The sequence below is a fragment of the Melospiza melodia genome, chromosome 9 (assembly GCF_035770615.1).
Source record: "Melospiza melodia melodia isolate bMelMel2 chromosome 9, bMelMel2.pri, whole genome shotgun sequence".
Lineage (NCBI taxonomy): Eukaryota > Metazoa > Chordata > Aves > Passeriformes > Passerellidae > Melospiza > Melospiza melodia.
The window spans coordinates 36,404,767-36,429,170 of NC_086202.1; the positions used below are offsets into that span (position 1 = coordinate 36,404,767).

Here is a 24,404-nt window from a genome sequence, read left to right on the forward strand (position 1 = left end):
CCACAGAGGGGATGAAGGCATGGTGCTGGTTTGGGAATTACTGGGAGGGGTTTTTGAGTCCAATTTGGAGGTGGGGGTTGTTCTTGAAATGGCCCTTTAGGCCCCATAAAAGCAAAGTTTCCCTTTTGATCATGTTGCTGAGGTTTGCAGCAGGACAGAGCAGTCCCGGTGTGTCTCGTGTCACTTGTCTATTGTGCTTTATGTGTGTTTGAGTATGTCATGTCTTTTACCTTAGGCCTTTGAGGGACCTGTGAGAAACCCTGCCATCATTCTTAGCATCTGTGATCTCTGCATTTCTTGCCCTGGCACTGAGGCCATGGAACTTTTGACTCGGGAGCTCAGACAGGCATCAGACTCTCTTCTCTCTTTGGAAGCATCCAGTCAGGTGTCTTGTCAGGTCTTGTTCTGAGCTGTAGGGACAGCTGTGCCCCACCTGGATCCATTGTGGCAGATTAGGACTTGTAAAAATGTGAGGGGCAGGTAGAGGATTCTGACCATAGGATTCCTAGGCATCAATCTTTGCTGTTCTTGGAATTAATCATTCAGTTAGCATCTTCTTCCTCCAGGGTTCTCTGAGCCCCATCGGCCCACCATCGGTCTCAGCTCGGTCATCTCCTTTTGCATCCTCTCAGTCCTTGCAGCCATTTTCCTTGCCTAGAGATTTCTGTTCCTGTTGTGTCCCCGTTGTCTGTGACGTCCTGTCCTGTGTCACGGGTGTCTGCACAGATTTTTGCCGGAGCTGCTCTACCCTGCTCCATAGCCTGGTGCAATAGGAGAAGTCCTGGGAGTTGGAATTTGTAATGTGGGGTGTAGCTGGACTGTAGATGGGGTTTGTTAATTGACACAAAATGTCTGGAGCTGTTAAGCTATTTTGCAGCCCTTTGACTTTTGTCCTAACTTTCTTTCAGATGCAGAAGTATAAAATCCAGGGTAGAGCCCCCATCCTGGGTGAGAGGATTCCCCGAGCAGGTCAGTCACTGTTTTCCTCTGTAGAGGAAGCATAAATTATGGCTGTTACTGCACTGTTCTTTGTCTCTCTTCTTAGGAAGTCAAGGCAGAGAGCAGCAGTCAAGGCCAGTGGGCAAGGTGAGCATTCAGTAGGGTACAGAAACAGTTTTGTTGCTGCGGTCTCAGTTTCTGTGCAGCTCTAAGCATCTCCTCTTGTTCTTTTTATTTTAGGTGGTCCACTTGCAGTCTTCTCCTGGCCGAGCACACCCATGCCAGGTGGGTGCAAGCTTAAGGTATCAGTGTGGCACACTTTTTGTGTTTTCACAGTATCTCAGCATGCTTTTCTGCTTTGTGTCCTTGCGGATGCTGTTGCTGCCTAGGCATGCCCAGGAACCGAGGAGGGCAGGTGACTCGGGGTTTAGGTAGCTGACTCCTAGGGCAGCGTTATGCAGCAGCATGCTAAGCCTGTCCTTTTCTTTTTGTAGGTATCTTCTGGGCACCCTACTGAGTCACATCAAGTTTTGAGGTGAGCTGGGGCAGTGGTGCAGAGGAGTCCCGGGGATTACTGTTTTTGAGGGCAATAGTCACGTTTTCTGTTGTGTTTCAGGTACCCTGAGGAGGCTCTTAGCCAAAGCTTGGAAAGGGCAGCACACATTGAGAACATCTCGACATCCACGTCCAGCCGAGGATGGATTTTGTCTGCTCCTCCTCCAAAAGCTAAGTGTTGGGGCCCGTGGTTGGGAGAACGGGAAAAGCCTTTACTGTCACAGGGGTCAGTTTCATGTTAGCTTAGTGGAGAGGTCTGTAGTGGACAGGCTCTCTGGAAATAAAGGGAGAGGGTTTCTCCTCAGCCTCACCATAGCCTTTGCTGGGCAGGGCAGTTCCGACCCATCTCCACAGTCTCGTGAACTTTGCGTCATCAGCCTTCCTCGACTCATCGTCATGGCTCTTTCCCCCGAGGAGCTCGCCTTCAGTTCCGGAGCTATAGCCATGTCACTCGGCAGTCCGCTTCCTTCTCTAAGGCTTGCTGAGCCTCTCGAGCATCCTCCTAACTGCTTTGGCCCTAACATCCTTTAATGAGCTACATTTCATCATCACGTGCTGTCGTCATAGGGCTTCCTTGGCCTCAGTGGCCTCTGGCTCATCTTGCGCTAGGACTCTCGGTCCCCTACGGGGAAGTGCCAAGAAGTTGCAACTTGTCTCTGTGTTATGTCATCTGTGTCTGTTATGGTGTCCGTGTCTGTGTTATGTAGTGTGTGTCCATTGTCTTCCACATCATAGGCCTTTGTTACATCTCGATGCGTTATCGCACTCTTCTGTGCCATAAGAGGCCGTGTTCTACTCACATTCCTTTCTGGATATCCCTTATTCTGGCATCTTTACATTTTTATTCTTTGAAACAGGAATGTCTCACAGGGATGAGATGTTCTCATCCATCTTCCTTCTCACTGCCAGCTTTGGTAGGGCCTTTTTTTCCATTTTTTTGGACTTTCTCGAGGGAGCGTCTTACACCCTCCTCACGTGACTGCAGTAGTTCTATAGGCTCCATCTTCTCAAAGGGTGTAGGGCTCAAGAATTCCGCTTCCAGAGAGTTATCTCCAGTCCTGGCTTGTATTGTATGTACCTTTATTGACTTATATTGTATGTACTCACATTGTATGTACCTATGCTGGCTTGTACTGTATGTACTTATATTGTATGTACCTATGTTGGCTTATACTGTGTGTACTTACACTGTATGTAAGTTCGTCGCCCTACATTATGTGTATTTACACTCTGTGTATACTTGCACTGTATGCATCAGCTTATATTGTGTGTACTTACATTGTACCACTTATGATCGGAGCTGCCCTGCCCTGGCACATAGTCACAGTTAGGTACAACAGTTATAACAACTTTTACTGTTCATCTGTCTTTCGTGGGATTTTGGGTAGAAAATTTATCAGTCCAGAGTGGGGACAAGTCCTAGCTTTCAGATAGCCACTAGCTGACCCTTCCTGTTGTCTCACAGGTCGCCGAGGCTGCTGATTTCCCCAGGATCTGCCATTTACCTCAAGGAGTGGTAGCCAGAAGATGTGTCGAAGCACAGACTTCACCGTGTCAGCTAAAGGCCGCAGTGAGTGTGTAAGTGGAAGAGTGTGTGAGAGCACCTGCCTGTGTCTGTCTGTATCTGCTCGTCTCTGTATGTGTGAGCGCATGCTGACTGGATTTAACTTTGTGTATATGACTTTTGCTTTTCAGGTTTTGCAACTCATTGTTAAATTTAGAATAAAAAATCCCCAGCCGCCTTCCCCCCCCCCCCCCCCCCGCTGTTTTTTTTTTTCCTTGGTCCTGGTCGAGTAAAAACGAATACCAAATACCCCAAGATAGGCTAGAAAAGACCCCAAAAAACCCAGTTAAAAACCCCAAGATGGGCAAGAAAAACCCAGAAAACAACCCAGTAAAAACCCCAAGATGGGCAACAAAAAGCCCCCACGAAAACTCAGGAAAAAACCTCAAGATGGGCAAGAAAAAATCAAGAAAACACCCAGAAAAATCACAGAAAAAACCCCCAAGATGGGCAAGTAAAAACCCAGAAAGCACCCACAGAAAACCCAGAAAAAAAACCCAAGATGGGCAAGACAAATCCCCTAAAGAAACCCCAAGATGGACCAGAAAAAAACCAAGGAAAAAAAAAAAAACCAAAAAAAAAACCAGGAAAAAACCCCAAGAAAAGCAAGAAAAAAGCAGAAAAAAACTCAGAAAAAAAAACCCCAAGATAAGCAAGAAAAAACGAGGAAAAACCCCAAGATGGGCGAGAAAAACCTGCCGCAAAAGGTGCCGTAAAGCGCGACTGCCGCAAAAGGTGCCGCAAAGCGCGACTGCCGCAAAAGGTGCCGCAAAGCGCGACTGCCGCAAAAAGGTGCCGCAAAGCGCGACTGCCGCAAAAGCTGCCGCAAAGCGCGACTGTGCGAATTGTTCCGAAGAGCCGAAGAGCCGAGTGTGGCCGAAAACAGCCGAGTTTCACCAAAGAGCCGAGTGCCGTCGAAAATAGCCGAATTTGCACCAAGAGCGGATGATAGCCGACTGGAACCGATAGCCGAGTGTAGCTGACTTGAGCCGCATTTAGACAATGTGCCGAATATGACCGAGTTTAGCCAAACCGTGCCGAGTTCGGCCGAAGAGCCGAACTTAAACGAGTTTAGACCAAGAGCCGAACCAAGCCAAACCAAGCCAAGTTTCATTAAACAGAACCGAACGACGCCGCAGCGCTGTGCCTGCAGTGAACCTGTGCAGACGGCAGGGGGCGCTGTGCCTGCAGCGCGCCGGTGCATACGGCAGGGAGCGCTGTATAAAGTAAATATAAAATATCAACTATCTATAAGATGGAATAAATGCTCCATGTCACGTGCAGCAGTAGCAAATTTCAGGCTCCCAGGAAATAAATAGTTTTCTTTAAATCATTTTCGTTTTGGAGTTTTTTTTTTACTCCCGGGTAGCCTGAAAGTTTCTACTGCTGCTTTTTTATTCTAAAGCTAGAAAGCTAAACCAAGATCAGAAATACAAGAAAGGGGAAGGGAAGGAAGTGGTGAAAAACAGAGTGAAAAAAGTAAAAAGAGTTGGAGGGAAAAAGAGAGGGCATCCGGGAGGAGCGGTGCTGCCTCAGGTCCTTCCCCGCCCTGGGGCGAAGGACCCGTTTGATGCCCGGGAGGGACTGCAGCTGCCGGTGGCGGGGGACGGAGCCGTGGCTGTCAGCCCGAGACTCCAACTCCCGGCAGGCCGTGCTGCCGGCGCGGCGTGTGACGCAACGGCTGACGCGGCACATGAGTGGCTGGCGTGCCAGGCAGCCGCGCGGAGCTGTGCGTGGGCAGCTGCCGGCGCCTCTCCCGCGTGGGGCCAGCGATGCTGGAGGGGCGCAGCCTCCGTCTGGCCGCCCGCCCGGAGCTGAGCAGCGTGGAAGGAGTGTCTGCCCAGTTCCTCGGCCTCACTCAGCGGTGCCGGGGGCGCTGCCGCCCGTTGATGGCAGAGGGCCAGGCAGTGCTTTGCTGCCGCGGGCCGGGAGCTGCGGGAGCCGCCCCCGGGCGAGCGGCGCCGGGCGCTGCCGCGGTCCCGGTGGGGCGGCCGCCCTCGGGCTGGCGGAGGCGCCGGAGGAGCCCCCGAGCTGCAGCCGTCTCCCTCGGGCTGCTGCCGGTGCTGCGGGCGGAGGCGGCTCCGCCGCGTGTTGGGCGCTGCGAGCAGGGAGCGCTGCGATATCGCCGGAATGATGGAGCTGCTGCCTGCGTTAGTGCTCGTGGCTCTTTGTGCCGTGACAGCGGATGGAGCGGCGCTGGGCGGTAAAGCCAGAGATGGCCGGGAGAATGCCCAGCGCAGGCAGCGGGCGGGCTGTGTGCTTCGGATGGCACAGGTGCGAGCTGCAAAGTCACCCCCTCCTTCCGCCCCTGCCTTCCCAAGCCCCAGGGAAAATGCTTTCCAGCATTGTCGAGCTTCTGAAAGATAAAACTTGTGATCTGACACTAGCATCTAGAAAAGATTTCTGTCTAAATTAGCAAATGCCTAAATTGTTCTTGGTTACATCCCATGACCGGTTTTAGGCAGTGACTTTATACTGCTTTTAGGCATTTCTTGTACAATGGTGAGAAAATAGGCAGGTCTGAGAGTGGTTTCACTTTTTTTCTACTTCACGTTCCATAAGATTCTTTTATCCAAGCACTTGTTTTAAAATTCTACCGTAGGCGTTTATGGTTCACTTTTTTTTTCTTTGCAGCACCCATGACTTTTTTTTCCCTCTAAATCGGGAGTAAATATAGCTGAGTAAAATTACCTTTTCTTCCTTCTTTTTTAACTGAATTGTTTTTATTAAAAATGCTATTTGAATATGTAGAAAAAGTGGGGATGTCCTGTAATTTATCATAGCTTTTCTTGTTTACAGGGTACTGAGAAAACACGTCTCCCTTAGAGTCCCACAGAAAGGTTCTCAGTGCGATCTCTATCAAGGTATGTATTTACAAGTACGTGATCCCTTTAGATATTTGCCTGTGAATTACCTTTTCCTGTAATTCAGAGCTTGCGTTCTGTGGGTTTTATGATAAACCTGTGAAACATGTAAAAATGGCTTTGCAAGTCTTAATCGTTGAAGGCAGCAATAAGTGGATTTAGAGCCTGTTCTTGAGCAGACAAAGGGAAAAAGTGTGACTTTGATGCTGAACTTGTCATTTTTCATTTTACTTGTCTTGAATTATTTAAGAATAGAGAGAACTAGAAAAAGAGAGAAATAGAATTGGTTCTTGAGCACTCCTCAAATGCTCACCATGATCCAGTGTAGAGCCGAAGGGAAGGGTGATGGAACAGAGCTCTGTGCTTTAGAAGGAAATAAATTTAAACCTGACCTCCACACAGAGTCTCACTAACTTCTGTGGTTTTAAAATAAAAGATACGTTTAGGAAGTGTTGGAAGTTAGTGTTTTGGGAAAGAAATGGCAGTTCCACAGAACATTCCATTGAACAGAGGCTCTGGGAACGATTCACGTTGTAAGTGCTGTCACTGCAGTCAGTTGGTGGTTCAGCCTTGAAACGTGCACTTGCCCTTCTATAAAGCACTGTTTTGTTGGCCTTTCCGTGCTATGAGTCTTGATAAATGGCAGAAGAGCCCAAGAGAAATTTTTCATCCCTTGATATAAAAGGTAGGAAGTGACTTTTTTTGGTTTGGTTCTTTTTCTTTATTATTTTCTGGAAATAAAAGTAATTAAGTATAGGTACTACTGGTTTGTTTCTTCCAGTAGCAGGTGATAGTAATAGTAGTTGTACTAGTAAAAATAATAATAGAAATAATAATAATAGTAATGTAATACTACTTAAATGGTCGTTATCCATTGGACTGGCCATTTCAAATCAAAACTTCTAAACACAAATCAAACCATCATCCTTGTAGAATCTTTCACAGCAGTGGGCTAAAGATCCTGGTTTTGTTGACAGGATTTATTGGTTCTGGAAGAGCAAGAGGGAAGTACAAGCCTAACTACTTCTAGCTCACAGACCCGTCCAGTGAACCCAGCTTTGTATTTTGATGGGGTTGTGGTGACTTTGAAATCAATTGCTCATTACAGTAAAAAAAATTAATGTTTTTTTGAACGTGACAGCAGAAATAACTTTAGGCACCAACTTAATAATAATAGATCACCAGTTTAAGGTAAAAATTCATGCTATACTATCAAAATTTAAAGGTAAATTATTATGTATTAGGTGATGGTATAAAGTGTATGTTCTAATGTGTAATGCAAAGGTACATACATACCTGAAAGTGGTTAGAGGAAACAAATTTTTATGTCTGCTGTTTGATTGTTTACCATACGATATTTGGCTTTATTTCCCAGGGATCGGTGAATTTTAACTTTGGAGTCCTCTATGCTAAAGATGCTCAGCTTACAGATGATGAAATGTTCAGTAATGGTGAGTTTTTCACCTTCTCTTTAATTGCTATGCTGATCTGAATAAGAGAAAAAACAAAAGCAAGAGAAAAAAAAGGATGGTTTATTATTTTTTACGCTGTTATGTTTGTTTCCTCAGTGTTTGCTGCAGCTCTGCTTACCCAAGCTTTGGGTTCCTTCTGTCCCACTGGGAGTTGCCTACTTTGGTTGCATCTGGTGAAATTCACCCTGAGACCTTACCGAACTAGCTCCAACTACGTGAGAGCCATTTGCAGTTCTCTCCAGACACCTGGAGAATGGGCAACGTTTCTAAGGATCCGGCGAGCGTGCTTCTATCAAAACTCAGTCTGTGAAGTTTCTGGGGAAAACCCTTCTGTGTCCTGAAGGGTTCAAACTCTGGTGAGGATCCAGTTATCAGGTGCTCACCTGGATGGTTCCAGCTCCCAAAGGTAACACTTGTGCTCTTGCCCTGTAGTTTACATCTATTGTATTTTTGTTATTTTGCAAGATTTTTTGTCTTTGCAAAATATTGTGCATTTCACTCTTTGGAACCTCTCAGATGGTTCTTTGGTGCAGCACCACCCCAGGGGACACTTGGCTGCTGTCCTGAAGGGGTTGGTGGCTAGAATTGTAAATCCTGGAGAGTTTATAAGTCTTCTGTCCCCAGGGAGGTATCATGCTTTGTTTACTTTTGTTCTGTTGGTTAGGCGCTGCTTCTCGTTGCAAGTATGAATTTCAAACTGCCCTGTTCTTATTTTAACTGTTTTCCTGGTTCTCTCCGCACGGCAGGGAAAGACTCTCGTATCCTTGTCGTCGGGCTCGGTGCTGTCCAAGAAGATACGGGGACTAAAAAAATAATAAGAAGCAAAATACGACTGCAGGGAAAAGAAGCTGGAGAGAACAGAAGGTGATATTGTTATCCTTACCCTGTATTAGAGACATCCGCTGTGCTTTGATGCTGGCAGCTGCCAGGGGCTTGTTAGCTCTTTGTAGGCAGGTGTAGGTGTTCACTTGTAGTTTTTTTCTCTGGACAAGTCAATTCAAACTTTGCTAAGCTTATATTTGCAGATTACTCTCTAGCACAGTCCAGCATGACATTTTTGAATGTTGTAAAAATACCATGTTACTTGGAAATTGCTAATGAAGAGAAGCTTTAGGGGAAAATAAGATTTCAGGGTTGGAAGTTGTGAGAAGAATTGTGTGGGGATGTTAGACTGAAGTAAAGCACACTTGAAGCTGGACTGGCACGCTGGCAGGTCCCCTGTTAAACAGTAGTGCTGAGATTAGCCTGGGGGTTGCCCGTTGTTTCTGTAGAAATCAATGTTTCCTGGTCTTGAGAGGGAAGCTGCTTTGAAAACCTGGAAGGTGCAGCATGCTGACAATCCCCGTGCTTTGGATTAAAAGTAGATTTCAGAAGGGCCCTAAGCTTTTGTCTTTTCCTAGAAGTCGATGTAATCCTATCGAGGAGTTTTTAATTCTGTGTTGCCATGTCATCCATCAGAGCCCTGTTGTACTAATCTTCATACAAGTACAAAACAACAAATCAGACTCTGTCCCAAGCACTTAGAGGCCAGAACACGATTTCCTCGGGCTGCCGTTTGTGTGCCATCGGTACTCACCACGAATTGAGCCCTGTGGCTCTGACAGAGCCCCTGGATGCTGACGGAAGGGGGCTGGTCACAGACCCTGGAGGTGCCTGTCCCCCAGGGAGGGAGAGGCCGAGGCAGTGTGGCCTGCAGGGAGGGTGTCGTCCCCAGAGAGCAGCCGGCGACTCCATGCCTGCCCGGGGCTGCGGGTGCACCCTCGGGGTGGACGCCTGCCCTCAGGTTTCCCTCTGGGCACCCGGGGAGGGAACCAGGTCCATCCATGTGGCAGCTGCAGGGCCTGCAGGCTCTGGGCCCTGGAGCCGAGTGAGCCTGAGCTGCTGCATGCTTGCTGTGAGCGTTGGGGTGAGGGTGCATCACTGCAGGCCTGGGATGGATTGAAATGCGCTGAGGAAAGCAGAGGGAGGGAGGGAGGGAGGGAAATGCTCTGTTAACATGTGCCAATTCTTCTGTCAGACTCATCACGGCAGGACAGCGTGAAGACTGAAAGTGTAAGAAGATGTGGAGGGAAACAGAGAATCTGACAGGAGCAGCGGACGCACGAGTGCACGAATTTTGCTTTTTTGCTTGGATGTAAACTCAGGAGTTGAAAGGAATTTGGGAGTGAGAAGGGACATTTCAGAAGGAGAAGAAGAAAAAGAAGTTGTTGTTACAGTCCTGGCAAAATCTTTTGTTCTAGCTAATAAAAGAAGTTAGTTTAAAAAACAAAAAGGAAAAAATGTAGTGTTTTTTTTTTTCCTTCACTATGATATTCATTGGTGGTATATGGTGTGTTGTTTTATTTCTTGGTATTATTAACTCTGTGTAAATTGTTTTTTGAGTGAAGCTGACTTTCTGGATGGGTTGTTTTGTATTTGAGGCAGGATTAATTTCAATAGGATTCTTTCCTAGATTTCTGATGGGTATTACTGGGATTTTGGTTTTGTTTACTGTATGTATAAACCTTGAGCTTTGGTAGGGCCAGCTGGGCTGCTGGAGTTTTGGGTGTGAATTTATTAGATGGCTTTTGTTAAATGCAGTTTTTAATTTTTGAAATGTTTTTCAATGTAGTGGTCTTAAGGTGGTTTTTAAGAATTCATTGTATTGTTTTATCTTGTTTGTAGTTGGTGTATGATGAGGGATGTAGTGTGACTTCTTGAAGGCTATGGTTTTGGTGCTCCTATGTTCTGATTTCTTTCTGGTTGGATAGTTTTTTTTATTTTTATTTTTTGGGACAGGGGCATTTATATGGTGGGTTTTTATAGGCAATACGTTTTTTAATTTAGGTAGTGATGTTTTTTAGTATTTTAATGGTTTAGGTTTTTTATTTTCAAGGTTTTTTTTTTTTAATTTTTTCAAAGAACTTTTATAGATTATAGGTTATTATTTGTGCATTAGCAAAAAGGTAGAGCTTTGGGGACTTTTTTTAGTAATGTTTAGGGTCAGTTGTACAGTTTTGAGTCTAGTGAGTTGGTTTGATTTAATTTTTATTGGGTGTTTGTTTTTATTAGCAGTTGTGTCATTTTCAAGGTGTATTTGAATTTTTTGGGGTTTTTGAGATACTGGTTTAGGAGGAAGTTTATGATGAGCATGTGCGGAGGTTTTGGGCTACTTTATAGTGGGATTTAAAATTTGTTTACAGTTAGGTTTATTTGAGTTTTTATTAGGGTTCAGTGTTGTGGGATGTTTGTTCCGTTAGTAATAGAAATAGGTTTTGTTTTGAGGTGCTGCGATGGGATGGGCGTGTGCTGCGTGCCGGCGCTGACAAAGGTACAGTATTGTTGTGGCTCTGGTGCGTCGGGTTAATGAACTGACATGGTTTAATATAGAGATGAAAATAGAAATAAATATAAATTTAAAAATAAATATAAAATTAGAGTGGTAAACATAAATATAGATAACAGATACATACATAGAACTATAATATATGGTATGTAATTGGAACATATTATCGTATAGGTAAATGATAGTCTGTTTTATATATATATATATATACACAAAGATATATAAATATAGATTGTAGATATAAAAATATTTAAATAGAGTTAAAGTAAATTGTGGTTTTTTTTAGGTTATAGGCTGGGGTTTTTAAATAAATGATAGAAATAAAATATAAATTCAGATATACAAATATATATAGAAATACAAATATCTATACATATTTAATTTAAATAAATATAAGTAAAAAAATATATATAATACAGAAAATATATATCTATGATTATATTAGAAGGTATTCTCTCTAATATATATAATATCTATGAATAGAATAAATAAAACTATCCATATAAATATCATTATAATTTTGAAAAATAAATTTACTTCCTAAATTTTAAATCTGGTTCAAATAAAGGGGTGTCCTTGGTTTTTATTTGGTTAGAGGCAGGAGTTTTAGTTTAAATAATATAAGTAATATAGAAATGTGGATCTTAAGATAGAAATATATAATGAATATATAAAGAGAAATTACTAAACTATGCCTATAAATTTAAATATAAATATATGTAAGTAATATGAAGAGTTGTAGTATAGAATATAAATAACATTATATGGCAATATAAATTATAAATGGGAATATAAATATAAAAATATGTAAATATAGTTTAAGAGAAAGGGAATGTTTGGCTTTTATTTAAGTAGAGGCAGGGTTTTTTTTTTTAATATTATAAGTGTTCCAGAAGTAAAAATCTTGACGCAGAAATATTTAATCAATATAAAAAACATGAATAAAAATATATGAAAAATATAAATACCTACTTGCATCGGATGTAATATAGAATATAAATTTATTTATAAATTGACATTGGTAAAGATAAATGCATAAGTAAGCAATAGGCATTAAAATACATTAATTATATATAATATATATTATATATATATTATATATTAATATACAATAATTTATTATATTACATTATATATACATTATATATTATATATATTATATAAATTAATATACATTATAAATATGAATATAAAAATTGAACATGAGGATAAAATCTATGTAAATATTGTTTAAAGCAAAGGTTGGGCTTTTTTATTCTTGTGTTAGAGGCAGGGTTTTTATTTTAAATCGTATGAATGTAGTTATTATTGTTATATATTTCTAAATATTGAGATATACAATCAAGATATAAATATATTATATAACCACAAAATATAAATAAATACAAATAATAGGAAGAGATGTAATGAAAAATACAAATAACAGTATACATAAGTATACATTTTAAATGTAAATGTGAATATGAACCTGAAAAATAGAATTAAAAAAAATATTTAAGTACAGTTTTGAAGAAAGGGGTTCTTTTTGGCTTTAATGTGGATGGAGGCAAAGGTTTTATTTTAAATAATCCAAGTGTTACAGAAGTAAAAATAGTAACAGAAATACATACTTACTATGCAAAACTAATTATAAAAATATACAAATAAATTAAAGTTTTAGGGATATATGCAATATGGAATAGAAATGTATTTATAAAAAGAAATGTATAAATGGACAGTGTACATCAATATACATTGTAAATAGAAATGTGAATATTAATATGAAAAAATATTAAAAAAAAAATTTAATTATTTCTTTAATTTTTTTTTTTTTTTTTTGTGTTGTGTTTTGTTTGGTTTTGTTTTGTCTTTTATCCTATTAGATTAGAGGCAGAAGTTTTTTTCCCCTCTTCCCGGTTGTTTTGGGGCATTTATTTCAGAGCAGTTTTCGGCGGGGGTCGCCCCTGTTCTTTTTTGCCGCCTTTGCCGCCGCAGCCCCGAGGCGCGCTGCGCCCCCGGCTGGGGCGGGCGGCAGTGCTGCCGCCTTGTGGGCAGAGCGCGGTACTGCAGGCGTGCAGCGAGCGGCCGCCAGCTTGGGAGTGGCGCGTGGGCGATGTCGCGGAGTTTTGGTTGACCTTCTCAAGATGGCGGCGAAAAGGGCGGGAAAGTGGAGGACCGGGTGGGTGTTTAACTGCACTGCCTGCACGGAATACCGATGTCATGGCGGCCCCGACGGATTTTTCTGTGGCGTTTCATGTGTACCCGAGACATGCTGTGGGCTCAGCGGCGCCGCGGGCGGGCGTATTTTGGCGGGTTTGTGAGAGGCATCTGGGTAAACGCCTCGCTGTGCCGGGGTCCTCTCACGTCGGCTTTCCCGCCCTGAGGGAGCCGAGCCGGGCCGAATAGTTCCGAAGAGCCGAAGAGCCGAGTGTGGCCGGAAACAGCCGAGTTTCCCCGAAGAGCCCAGTGTGGCCGGAAACAGCCGAGTTTCACCGAAGAGCCCAGTGTGGCCGAAAAGAGTCGAGTTTCACCGAAGAGCCCAGTGTGGCCGCAAACAGCCGACTGCAACCCAAGAGCCCAGTGCGGCCGAAAACAGCCCAGTTTACACCAAGAGCCGACAATAGCCGACTGCAACCGATAGCCGACTGTAGCCGACTTGAGCCGCATTTAGACAATGTGCCGAATACGACCGAGTTTAGCCGAACCGTGCGCAGTTCAGCCGAAGAGCCGAACTGAAACGAGTTTAGACCAAGAGCCGAAGCAAGCCCAATTCAGCCGAGTTTCATTCAACAGAACCGAACGACGCCGCAGCGCTCTGCATGCAGTGCGCCTGTGCAGACGGCAGGGGGCGCTGTGCCTGCAGTGCGGCGGTGCAGACGGCAGGGATCGCTGTGCCTGCAGTGCGCCGGTGCACGCGGCAGGGGGCGCTGTATAAAGTATAAAATATCAACTATCGATAAGAAGGGATAAAAGCTCTCTGTCAAGTGCAGCTGTAGAAAATTTCAGGCTCCCAGGGAATAAATCGTTTTCTTTAAATCATTTTCGTTTTGGAGTTTTTTTTACTCCCAGGTAGCCTGAAAGTTACTACTGCTGCTTTTTTATTCTAAAGCTAGAAAGGAAAACCAAGATTAGAAATGCAGGGAAAGAAAGAAAGTAAGAAAAAGAAAAAAAGAAAATAAGGAAAGGAAATGAAAGGAAGAAAGAAGGAAGGACAGGAAGGAAGGGAGGAAAGAAGGAAGACAGACAAAAAAAAACCCAAAAACCAAGAGGGCAAGGAGAAACCTAGGGAAAAAAATAAAAAGAAAAGAAAAAAGAAACCAACAAAAAACAAAGCCACAGAAAATACCTCGGGATGGGCGAGAAACACCCCCCCTCCCTGAAAAATCCAAGATGGGCAAGAAAAATCCCAGAAATACCACAGAAAAAAAAAAAAAAGAAAAAAAAAACTGAAAAAAAAAAACCAAGGGGGGCAAGGAAAAACCAGAAAAAACACCAAGATGGGCAAGAAGAAACGAAGAAAAAAACCCAAGAAGTGCCAGAAAAAAAAATCAAGAAACAAGGCAAGAAAGAGAGGCAATAAAGGCCACAAAAAATTCAAGAAAAAACCCAAGAAATGCCAGAAAAAGGTACGAAAATGGTTCTGCCAGGTGCGATCAAGGTGAGCCGGTTCAGATTCAGGTCCAGGAGATGAACAAGTGTCAGATTAGTTTGGGGCACTGCTGTGCAATGCAGCCGTGACAGGATTTATGTTTAAATATAGTTTAAATAAATTGGGGATTGTTTGGCTTTTATTGGGGTATAGGCTGGAGATTTCATAAAAAATATAAAACTAGAAATCCAAATATATCATCTATATGTCGATATCAATAAATATTTAATATATATAAATATCAGTAAAAGAAATCTATTGTGTCAAAAGAATATACCTATTATTAAATAAAAAGGTATTCTCTCCAATATATATAATATCTATAAATATAACAAATGAAAATTACAAATATAGATGTGAATTGAATTATGACAAACAAAATTATTTTTAAAATTTTAAATGTGTTTTAAATAAAGGGGTGTCTTTGCTTTTTATTTGGTTAGAGGCAGGGGTTTTATTTTAAATAATATAAGTACTATAGAAATGTAAATCGACATACAGAAATATGTAATAAATATATAGAGATATAAAGATATAATACCAAACTTTGAATAGAAATAGAAATCTATGCAAGTAACATGAAGAGATGCAATATATAATATAATTTTTATTTTACAGTAATATAAATTCTAAATATAAATGCGAATATAAATATGAAAAATATATGATGGGGGCTCGGAGCAGCCCAGGTGTGAGCTGTGAGGATGATGGGGGCTCGGAGCAGCCCAGGTGTGAGTGTGAGGATGATGAGGGGCCGGCTCCTGCCGGGGCGCGGCTGTTTTAGGGGGAGGCTTTGCCTCAGCTCCCTTTTGCATGGAGCTGCTGAGTGGAGGGGTTTATGGGGCGCTCCCGGCGCTGTCTCATGGAAGGACTGCGAGAGCTTCCCACAGGGTCGGGGGCAACACCTGGATCCGCGCTTGGGTACGTGGAGCATCGCTTAAAGGAGGCGCCGAGGGACGAATCTTTGTGCCGGGGAGCAGCAGCCGAACAGGTGAGCCCGTGTGGGTTCGGAGCGGGGAATTTTCTCCTTCCCCTTTGCAATTTCATCTTGCCAGTCCCTCCCCGGTTCCCCAGGAACAAAAATGGAGCTTATGAAGACAAAAGGAATTAAGGAGAAGGAAGCAGCTCCTCTTCTTTTATTGTCTGCGTTTGACCTGAGGGGATCCCTCTTGACTTGTGGTTTGAAGGGTGTTGATTGCAGGAAAAGCTGCCTTTTCCAGGCTGTTAGGGGTATCCCGGGGGTGACAGGGAATCCCTGCGTTCTATTCTAAGGGGAATGGGAAAAGTATTCTTGTGGTATTCTGGGTTTGATTTGAAGGCAGCCACCCCATTTTCACCACCCTCGGGTTTAAATGGAGGGGGCAGCCCTTGTGTCCCTCCTTTTGAAGGGTTTGAATGGAGAAATCGCCCATCGAAATCGCCCTTTCCCATCAGTCGAAGGCTTTCATTTGGGGAGCGCCCCTTCTTTTCTGCTCTCCTAGGGGGTGAAATTGGAGGGGAGAACACATTTCTTTGCCCTTGTTGAAGTGAGGTGCGCCCCGTCTGCGGTTTCGGGGCTGGCTTGCGGGAAGCCGCAGCTCCGGCAGCGTTTGCAGGGCTGCAATGGGGCTGTGCCGCTGCATTGGAGGGCGCTGCCCGTGCCCGCGGCCTGGCCCGGAACGTTCCCGCTCGGGAGCGCTGCTGGCACGGCCCGGGCAGCTGCCGGGGCGCACGGGGGATTCGGCGCGGCCGGGCCGGCCGAGGGCGGCAGTGGCGGAGCCGCGCCGGTGCGAGCCGTGCGGAGCCGAGCGGAGCCGGGCCGGGCCGGCCAAGGGCGGCAGAGGCGGCGCGGGCGCTGCTGCGCCGGCCCGGGCGGTGCCGGCCGCTCCGTCCGCTCCGGGCGCGGGGCTCGGGCGCCGCCGGTAGCCCCGGGCCCGGTGCCGGCCCCGCCGGGCAGGGGCAGCGGGCGGGGCTCCCCGGGACGGCGCCGGCCCCGCGTGCCGAAGCAGCCGCCGCAGGAGCCGCTTTCCTGCCGGGAGCCGCGCTCCGTCCGGGGCCGGCAGCGAGCGCGGGGTTCGGCCGCTCCACGTTCGGCGGTGCCGTGGCTCGGAGGCGCTTTGGAGGCGTTGATGGCATCGCTGGGTTCGGTTTGCAGCGGGTGTCCGCTAAGGGATACGGTGTTCTTCCTGAGTGGGCACGGTTCTCGGTGCCGGTAGGGATGATAATGGTTTGTTTTGGATTGGGTTTTGTAGTCGGATTTTATTTTTTTTTTTTCCGGGTATTATGTTTAGAAGGGCGCGCAATGGTTTTTACGGGTCGTAGCGCGAAGCAGCGGTTCGGATTTTAATTCTGTTGCGGTGGCTTTTATTAGCGTGAGTGTGTAGTGTTTGTTTCGGGGGGCTTGAGGTAGCGTCCTGTCGTTCATAGCAGCGGGTTTTTAATCTTTATAATTGCATGTGTGTTTATCGTCTTCCAGGGCTTTTACTTGTTTGGTTTATTTGATTGTAGTGTATGTTTTATGGTTCCGGGTAATTTGGGGGACATTGTTTATGGTTACGTTTGTCTTTAGTCTTTGTGTTTGTTTCTAGGTGGTATTTTTATTTTGATAGCTTGAGGCACTATGGGTTTATTCAGTTGGGAATAATTTTTTGGTTGCAGATTTAAGTTTATCTGGTTTTTGGTATTATTCTTGTTGTTGGTTTCTTTATTTTCTTCTTGTTGTTGTTGTTGTCTTTTAATGTATTTGAGTATTGTTTATCAGGGTTTTTTTGGGGAACATGAGTATTTATATGGTGGGTTTTTAAAGTATTTATTTATTTGGGTAGTTAATTTCTTAGTTTTTAGTGGTTGAGATGTTTTTCCATTTTGTTAATTAGTTCAGGTTTTAAAGTTATTTTTACAGAGGATTGTTTATTCCTTGAGTTAGTGTAGAGGTAGAATTTTGTTGGGTTTTTTTTAGTAACGTCGTTCAGGGTGAGTGGCACTGGCTTGAGTTTAGTAGATTAGTTTGACTTTTTTTTAGTACTTTTTGTAATTTGCTGTGTGTGTTTCTATAGGATTTTCTTTTATTTTGGTTCCCTTTTTCTGTCCTGATGAGAATTGTTATTGAAAAGAGTGTTCTTTGTTTTTTCGCTGACACTTGTTTGGCTGTTGGAGGTATCTTGATGTTTTTGGAAGATATTGGTGGGAATTTGATGCTGTTTGTTTCGTCATTTCATTTAGGAATTGGATTTTAAATATGCAATTATGACTCTAACTATATTGAAACAAAAGAAATAGATGTGTAGCAATGGGAATGAGCCAATTTTATTTTTATATATTCGGTCAATTTTTAAAATTTAACATGTAACATAAGTCATTATATGTTACAATAAGTTATTCTAATTTTAATAGAGTATTGTGTATGTTTTTAGATATATGAATAGAGAATATAAATGTAAATACAACCCAAACAAAAATACAAATATATAAATGTATTGCAACTATATGCAGACAGATAAAAAATTAATATTAAATTGTAAATGTAAAATAACATAAATTGATACAATATATAATACAAGTGATACTGCATATATTTTATGAAAAATATTATAGGAAATGGATATAAAATAGATATAAATACGGATGTGATATATCTATCTATCTATCTATCTATATCTATCATTTGTTGTATATTATGATAAATACAAATATAAAAAAACATTTAGGTAGTTTAAAATAATGGATGGTTTTGTTTTTTCTTTGCCAAAGCAGGGGTTTTCGTGTAAAAATTACAAATACAAATAATATAAAGGTAGAAATATAAGTATAGAAATATATCATAAACACATTAAAGATTTATATAAAAATTAGAAATATAAGGAAAAATAAGTTGTAGCAGTAGATGTGGTAAATAATTTAAAAAATATTTCCCGTATATTTTTTGAATAAGGTGCATATGATATATAGTTACTAATATAATACATCAATATAAACGATAAATATATATAAAATATCAACTATCTATAAGAAGGAATAAAAGCTCTATGTCACGTGCAGCAGTAGAAAATTTCAGGCTCCCAGGGAATAAATAGTTTTCTTTAAATCATTTTCGTTTTGGAGTTTTTTTTTTTTTACTCTCGGGTAGCCTGAAAGTTTCTACTGCTGCTTTTTTATTCTAAAGGTGGAAAGGTAAACCAAGATTAGAAATACAAGAAAGGGGAAGGGGAGGGAAAGGAAAGGAAAGGGAAAAGGAAAAGGGAAGGGAAGTGGTGAAAAACAGAGTGAAAAAAGTAAAAAGAGTTGGAGGGGAAAAAGAGAGGGCATTGGGGAGGAGCGGTGCTGCCTCAGGTCCTTCCCCGCCCTGGGGCGAAGGACCCGTTTGATGCCCGGGAGGGACTGCAGCTGCCGGTGGCGGGGGACGGAGCGGTGGCTGTCAGCCCGAGACTCCAACTCCCGGCAGGCCGTGCTGCCGGCGCGGCGTGTGACGCAACGGCTGACGCGGCACATGAGTGGCTGGCGTGCCAGGCGGCCGCGCGGGGCTGTGCGCGGGCAGCTGCCGGCGCCTCTCCCGCGCGGGACAGCGACGCTGGCGGGGCGCAGCCTCCGTCTGGCCGCCCGCCCGGAGCTGAGCAGCGCGGAAGGATCGTCCGCCCGGTTCCTCGGCCGCACTCAGCGGTGCCGGGGGCGGGGGCGCTGCCGCCCGCCGATGGCGGAGGGCGAGGCGGTGCTTTGCTGCCGCGGGCCGGGAGCTGCGGGAGCCGCCCCGGGCGAGCGGCGCCGGGCGCTGCCGCGGTCCCGGTGGGGCGGCCGCCCTCGGGCTGGCGGAGGCGCCGGAGGAGCCCCCGAGCTGCAGCCGTCTCCCTCGGGCTGCTGCCGGTGCTGCGGGCGGAGGCGGCTCCGCCGCGTGTTGGGCGCTGCGAGCAGGGAGCGCTGCGGTATCGCCGGCATGACGGGGCTGCTGCCTGCGTTAGTGCCCGTGGCTCTTTGTGCCGTGACAGCGGATGGAGTGGCGCTGGGCGGTAAAGCCAGAGATGGCCGGGAGAATGCCCAGCGCAGGGAGCGGGCGGGCTGTGTGCTTCGGATGGCACAGGTGCGAGCTGCAAAGCCACCCCCCCTTCCGCCCCTGCCCTCCCGAGCCCCAGGGAAAATGCTTTCCAGCATTGTCGAGCTTCTGAAAGACAAAACTTGTGATTTGACACTTGCATCCAGAAAAGGTTTCTGTGTAAATTAGCAAATGCCTAAATTGTTCTTGGTTACATCCCATGACCGGTTTCAGGCAGCGACTTTATAATGCTTTTAGGATTTTCTTGTACAATGGTGAGAAAATAGGCAGGTCTGATAGTGGTTTCACTTTTTTTTCTACTTCACGTTCCATAAGATTCTTTTATGCAAGCACTTGTTTTAAAATTCTACTGTAAGCGTTTATGGTTCACTTTTTTTTTCTTTGCAGCACCCGTGACTTTTTTTTCCCTCTAAATCGGGAGTAAATATAGCTGAGTAAAATTACCTTGATTTTCTTCCTTCTTTTTTAACTGAATTGTTTTTATTAAAAATCCTATTTGAATATGTAGAAAAAGTGGGGATGTCTTGTAATATATCGTAGCTTTTCTTGTTTACAGGATACTCAGAAAATATGTCTCCCTTAGAGTCCCACAGAAACGTTCTCAGTGCGATCTCTATCAAGGTATGTATTTACAAGTAAGTGGTCTCTTTAGATATTTGCCTGTGAATGACCTTTTCCTGTAATTCAGAGCTTGCGTTCTGTGGGTTTTATGATAAAGCTGTAAAACATGTCAAAATGGTTTTGCAAGTCTTAATCGTTGAAGGCAGCAAGAAGTGGATTTAGAGCCTGTTCTTGAGCAGACAAAGGGAAAAAGTGTGGCTTTGATGCTGAACTTGTCATTTTTCATTTGACTTGTCTTGCATTATTTAAGAGTAGAGAGAACTAGAAAAAGAGAGAAATCGAATTGGTTCTTGAGCACTCCTCAAATGCTCACCATGATCCAGTGTAGAGCCGAAGGGAAGGGTGATGGAACAGAGCTCTGAGCTTTAGAAGGAAATAAATTTAAAGCTGACCTCCGCACAGAGTCTCACTAACTTCTGTGGTTTTAAAATACAAGATAAGTTTAGGAAGTGTTGGAAGTTAGTGTTTTGGGAAAGAAATGGCAGTTCCACAGAACATTCCATTGAACAGAGGCTCTGTACAACGATTCACGTTGTAAGTGCTGTCACTGCAATCAGTTGGTGGTTCAGACTTGAAACGTGCACTTGGCCTTCTATAAAGCACTGTTTTGTTTGCCTTTCAGTGCTATGAGTCTTGATCAATTGGAGAAGAGCCCAAGAGAAATTTTTCATCCCTTGATATAAAAGGTAGGAAGTGACTTTTTTTGGTTTGGTTCTTTTTCTTTATTATTTTCTGGAAATAAAAGTAATTAAGTATAGGTACTACTGGTTTGTTTCTTCCAGTAGCAGGTGATAATAATAGTAGTAGTACTAGTAAAAATCATAATAGAAATAATAACAATAGTAATGTAATACTACTTAAACTGTCTTTATGCATTGGACTGGCCATTTCAAATCAAAACTTCTAAACACAAATCAAACCATCATCCTTGTAGAATCTTTCACAGCAGTGGGCTAAAGATCCTGGTTTTGTTGACAGGATTTATTGGTTCTGGAAGAGCAAGAGGGAAGTACAAGCCTAACTACTTCTAGCTCACAGACCCGTCCAGTGAAGCCAGCTTTGTGTTTTGGTGGGCTTGTGATGACTTTGAAATCAATTGCTCATTCCAGTAAAAAAAAATTCATGTTTTTTTGAACGTGACAGCAGAAATAACTTTAGGCACCAACTGAATAATAATAGATCACCAGTTTAAGTTAAAAATGCATGCTATACTATCAAAATTTAAAGGTAAATTATTATGTATTAGGTGATGGTATAAAGTGTATGTTCTAATGTGTAATGCAAAGATACATACGTCCCTGAAAGTCCTTAGAGGAAACAAATTTTTATGTCTGCTGTTTGATTGTTTACCATACGATATTTGGTTTCATTTCCCAGGGATCGGTGAATTTTAACTTTGGAGTCCCCTATGCTAAGGATGCTCAGCTTACAGGTGATGAAATGTTCAGTAATGGTGAGTTTTTCACCTTCTCTTTAATTGCTATGCTGATCTGAATAAGAAAAAAAAAAACAAAAGCAAGAGAAAAAAAAGGATGGTTTATTATTTTTTACGCTGTTATGTTTGTTTCCTCAGTATTTGCTGCAGCTCTGCTTACCCAAGCTTTGGGTTCCTTCTGTCCCACTGGGACTTGCCCAATTTGGTTGCATCTGGTGAAATTCACCCTGAGACCTTACAGAACCAGCTCCAACTACGTGAGAGCCATTTGCAGTTCTCTCCAGACGCCTGGAGAATGGGCGACGTTTCTGAGGATCCGGCGAGCGTGCTTCTGTCAAAACTCAGTCTGTGAAATTCCTGGGGAAAACCCTTCTGTGTCCTGAAGGGTTCAAACTCTGGTGAGGATCCAGTTCTCAGGTGCTCACCTGGATGGTTCCAGCTCCCAAAGGTAACACTTGTACTCTTGCCCTGTAGTTTACATCTATTGTATTTTTGTTATTTTGCAAGATTTTTTGTCTTTGCAAAATATTGTGCATTTCACTCTTTGGAACCTCTCAGATGGTTCTTTGGTGCAGCACCACCCCAGGGGACACTTGGCTGCTGTCCTGAAGGGGTTGGTGGCTAGAATTGTAAATCCTGGAGAGTTTGTGAGTCTTCTGTCCCCAGGGAGGTGTCATGCTTTGTTTACTTTTGTTCTGTTGGTTAGGCGCTGCTTCTCGTTGCAAGTATGAATTTCAAACTGCCCTGTTCTTATTTTAACTGTTTTCCTGGTTCTCTCCGTCCAGCAGGGAAAGACTCTCGTATCCTTGTCGTCGGGCTCGGTGCTGTCCAAGAAGATACGGGGACTAAAAAAATAATAAGAAGCAAAATATGACTGCAGGGAAAAGAAGCTGGAGAGAACAGAAGGTGATATTGTTATCCTTACCCTGTATTAGAGACATCCGCTGTGCTTTGATGCTGGCAGCTGCCAGGGGCTTGTTAGCTCTTTGTAGGCAGGTGTAGGTGTTCACTTGTAGTTTTTTTCTCTGGACAAGTCAATTCAAACTTTGCTAAGCTTATATTTGCAGATTACTCTCTAGCACAGTCCAGCATGACATTTTTGAATGTTGTAAAAATACCATGTTACTTGGAAATTGCTAATGAAGAGAAGCTTTAGGGGAAAATAAGATTTCAGGGTTGGAAGTTGTGAGAAGAATTTTGTGGGGATGTTAGACTGAAGTAAAGCACACTTGCAGCTGGACTGGCACGCTGGCAGGTCCCCTATTAAACAGTAGTGCTGAGATTAGCCTGGGGGTTGCCCATTGTTTCTGTAGAAATCAATGTTTCCTGGTCTTGAGAGGGAAGCTGCTTTGAAAAGCTGGAAGGTGCAGCATGCTGACAATCCCCGTGCTTTGGATTAAAAGTAGATTTCAGAAGGGTCCTAAGCTTTTGTCTTTTCCTAGAAGTCAATGTAATCCTATCGAGGAGTTTTTAATTCTGTCTTGCCATGTCATCCATCAGAGCCCTGTTGTACTAATCATCATACAAGTACAAAACAACAAATCAGACCCTGTCCCAAGCACTTAGTGCCCAGAACACGATTTCCTCGGGCTGCCATTTGTGTGCCATCGGTACTCACCACGGAAGGGAGCTGGGGATTGTTGCAGCTGTTGGGAACAAACCGCTTCTCGTCACACAGAAATGGAATTGGGACGACGCCTCGGCCAGCCCCTCTCTGCCATCGTCTCCTGAATCTGCAGCAGAGCAGTTCCAGTCCATCCCGGCACGTGTAATCCAGTTCCTGATGATCTGAGCACACGGAGCAGCGCTCAGCTGCTGTGGGGGGCTCAGGGAAGGCAGAGTGTGCATTGTCATCTTCCTGAACCTACAGACAAATCAAAGTGAGAAGCCACAGCGTGGAAATCAGTCACATATATGCTAAATAAAACTTGCAGATTTTTTTAAGAATTGTTGTTGCTTGTTCTTTGTTGTGCTTCAGTGCTTAGAAAACCTCCCTTTAAAATCAGTTCAGTTCATCAGTTGAACCTTTGTTTGCAGACCCTCACTGAGCAGAATTCATTGCTGACTCAGTGCACGCTGTGCTGGCCTCCCAGGAGTGTGAGGAGCTCATGTGTGCTACTTTTTGCTTTAGGATGCTCTAAGGTATTTATTCCTTTTGGGATACATGATGAGAATTCCCAAGAGAGGTAGTTATAAAGTATGACATCGGGAAAAAGCCTGTGTAGTTGGAATGTTGTTGCTGTCAAAAGTTAATTTTTTCTTAGCCAGTAGTTTGCTTTTTGCTTTATTTTTGTGGTATCAGTATTTTATTGTTTAAAAAATTGCTTCAAAATAACTTCAGTGGCTGGCCATCAGTACCTTGTTCAGATTTGCCTATTTGCTTGTAGCTAAAATGTTCACGTCTTGTTTATCATTCTATTTAAGAAACTGCTGCCCAGCCAACTAATAACTGAATATCTATCTGTCTGGGACATGGGGAGAGGATTTAGGTAATGTCTTTGTTTCCAGAATAGAGTTGTAGTGTAGTTTCTAAATAGAGGAGAAGGGGGTGAAGACTCGGGGCTCTGATGCCGTTGGGGCACCCCAAGGTCCCCAGGAGAGGGAGCCCCACTGGGGTGCAGGAGCAGGTGTGTTCTCATGTAATATAGAATAAATTATAAATATAAATATGAAAATTATAAATATGAAAATATTTTTTAAATCGTTACATAAAGCAGGCTTTTTTTATTTGTCAATAGGCAGGGTTTTGATTATAAAAATTATAAATACAAATAATATGAAGGTAGAAATGTAAGTATAGGAATATATCATAAATAAATACAGATATATGTATATATAAAAAGTTTAAAAACAAGAAAAAATTAGTTGTAGCAGTAGATATGATACATAAATAATAATTTAAATCCATTTCTAGAATTTTATGTATATTATATGTAATTAATAATACGCTGCATCAAAAGAAACTATAACTATAAATG

At 43.3% G+C, this 24,404-nt stretch overlaps 1 long non-coding RNA gene across 5 annotated transcripts; it reads left to right on the forward strand.

Annotated features, from left to right (window-relative positions):
- The first annotated feature begins 1,043 nt into the window (after positions 1-1,043).
- Positions 1,044-23,373, forward strand: LOC134422264 (uncharacterized). 5 transcript variants are annotated; one of them, XR_010028763.1, is made up of 10 exons: positions 1,044-1,086; positions 1,180-1,224; positions 1,434-1,474; positions 1,556-3,072; positions 5,858-5,922; positions 20,614-20,677; positions 21,369-21,444; positions 21,565-21,874; positions 22,215-22,332; positions 22,927-23,373. It is a non-coding gene; the product is annotated as an uncharacterized LOC134422264 (long non-coding RNA). The 5 variants fall into 5 exon arrangements; XR_010028761.1 differs by lacking the exons at positions 1,044-1,086; positions 1,180-1,224; positions 1,434-1,474; positions 1,556-3,072; positions 5,858-5,922 and adding exons at positions 16,404-16,538; positions 19,927-19,991; XR_010028762.1 differs by lacking the exons at positions 1,044-1,086; positions 1,180-1,224; positions 1,434-1,474; positions 1,556-3,072; positions 5,858-5,922 and adding exons at positions 19,267-19,397; positions 19,927-19,991.
- Positions 23,374-24,404: the final 1,031 nt, after the last annotated feature.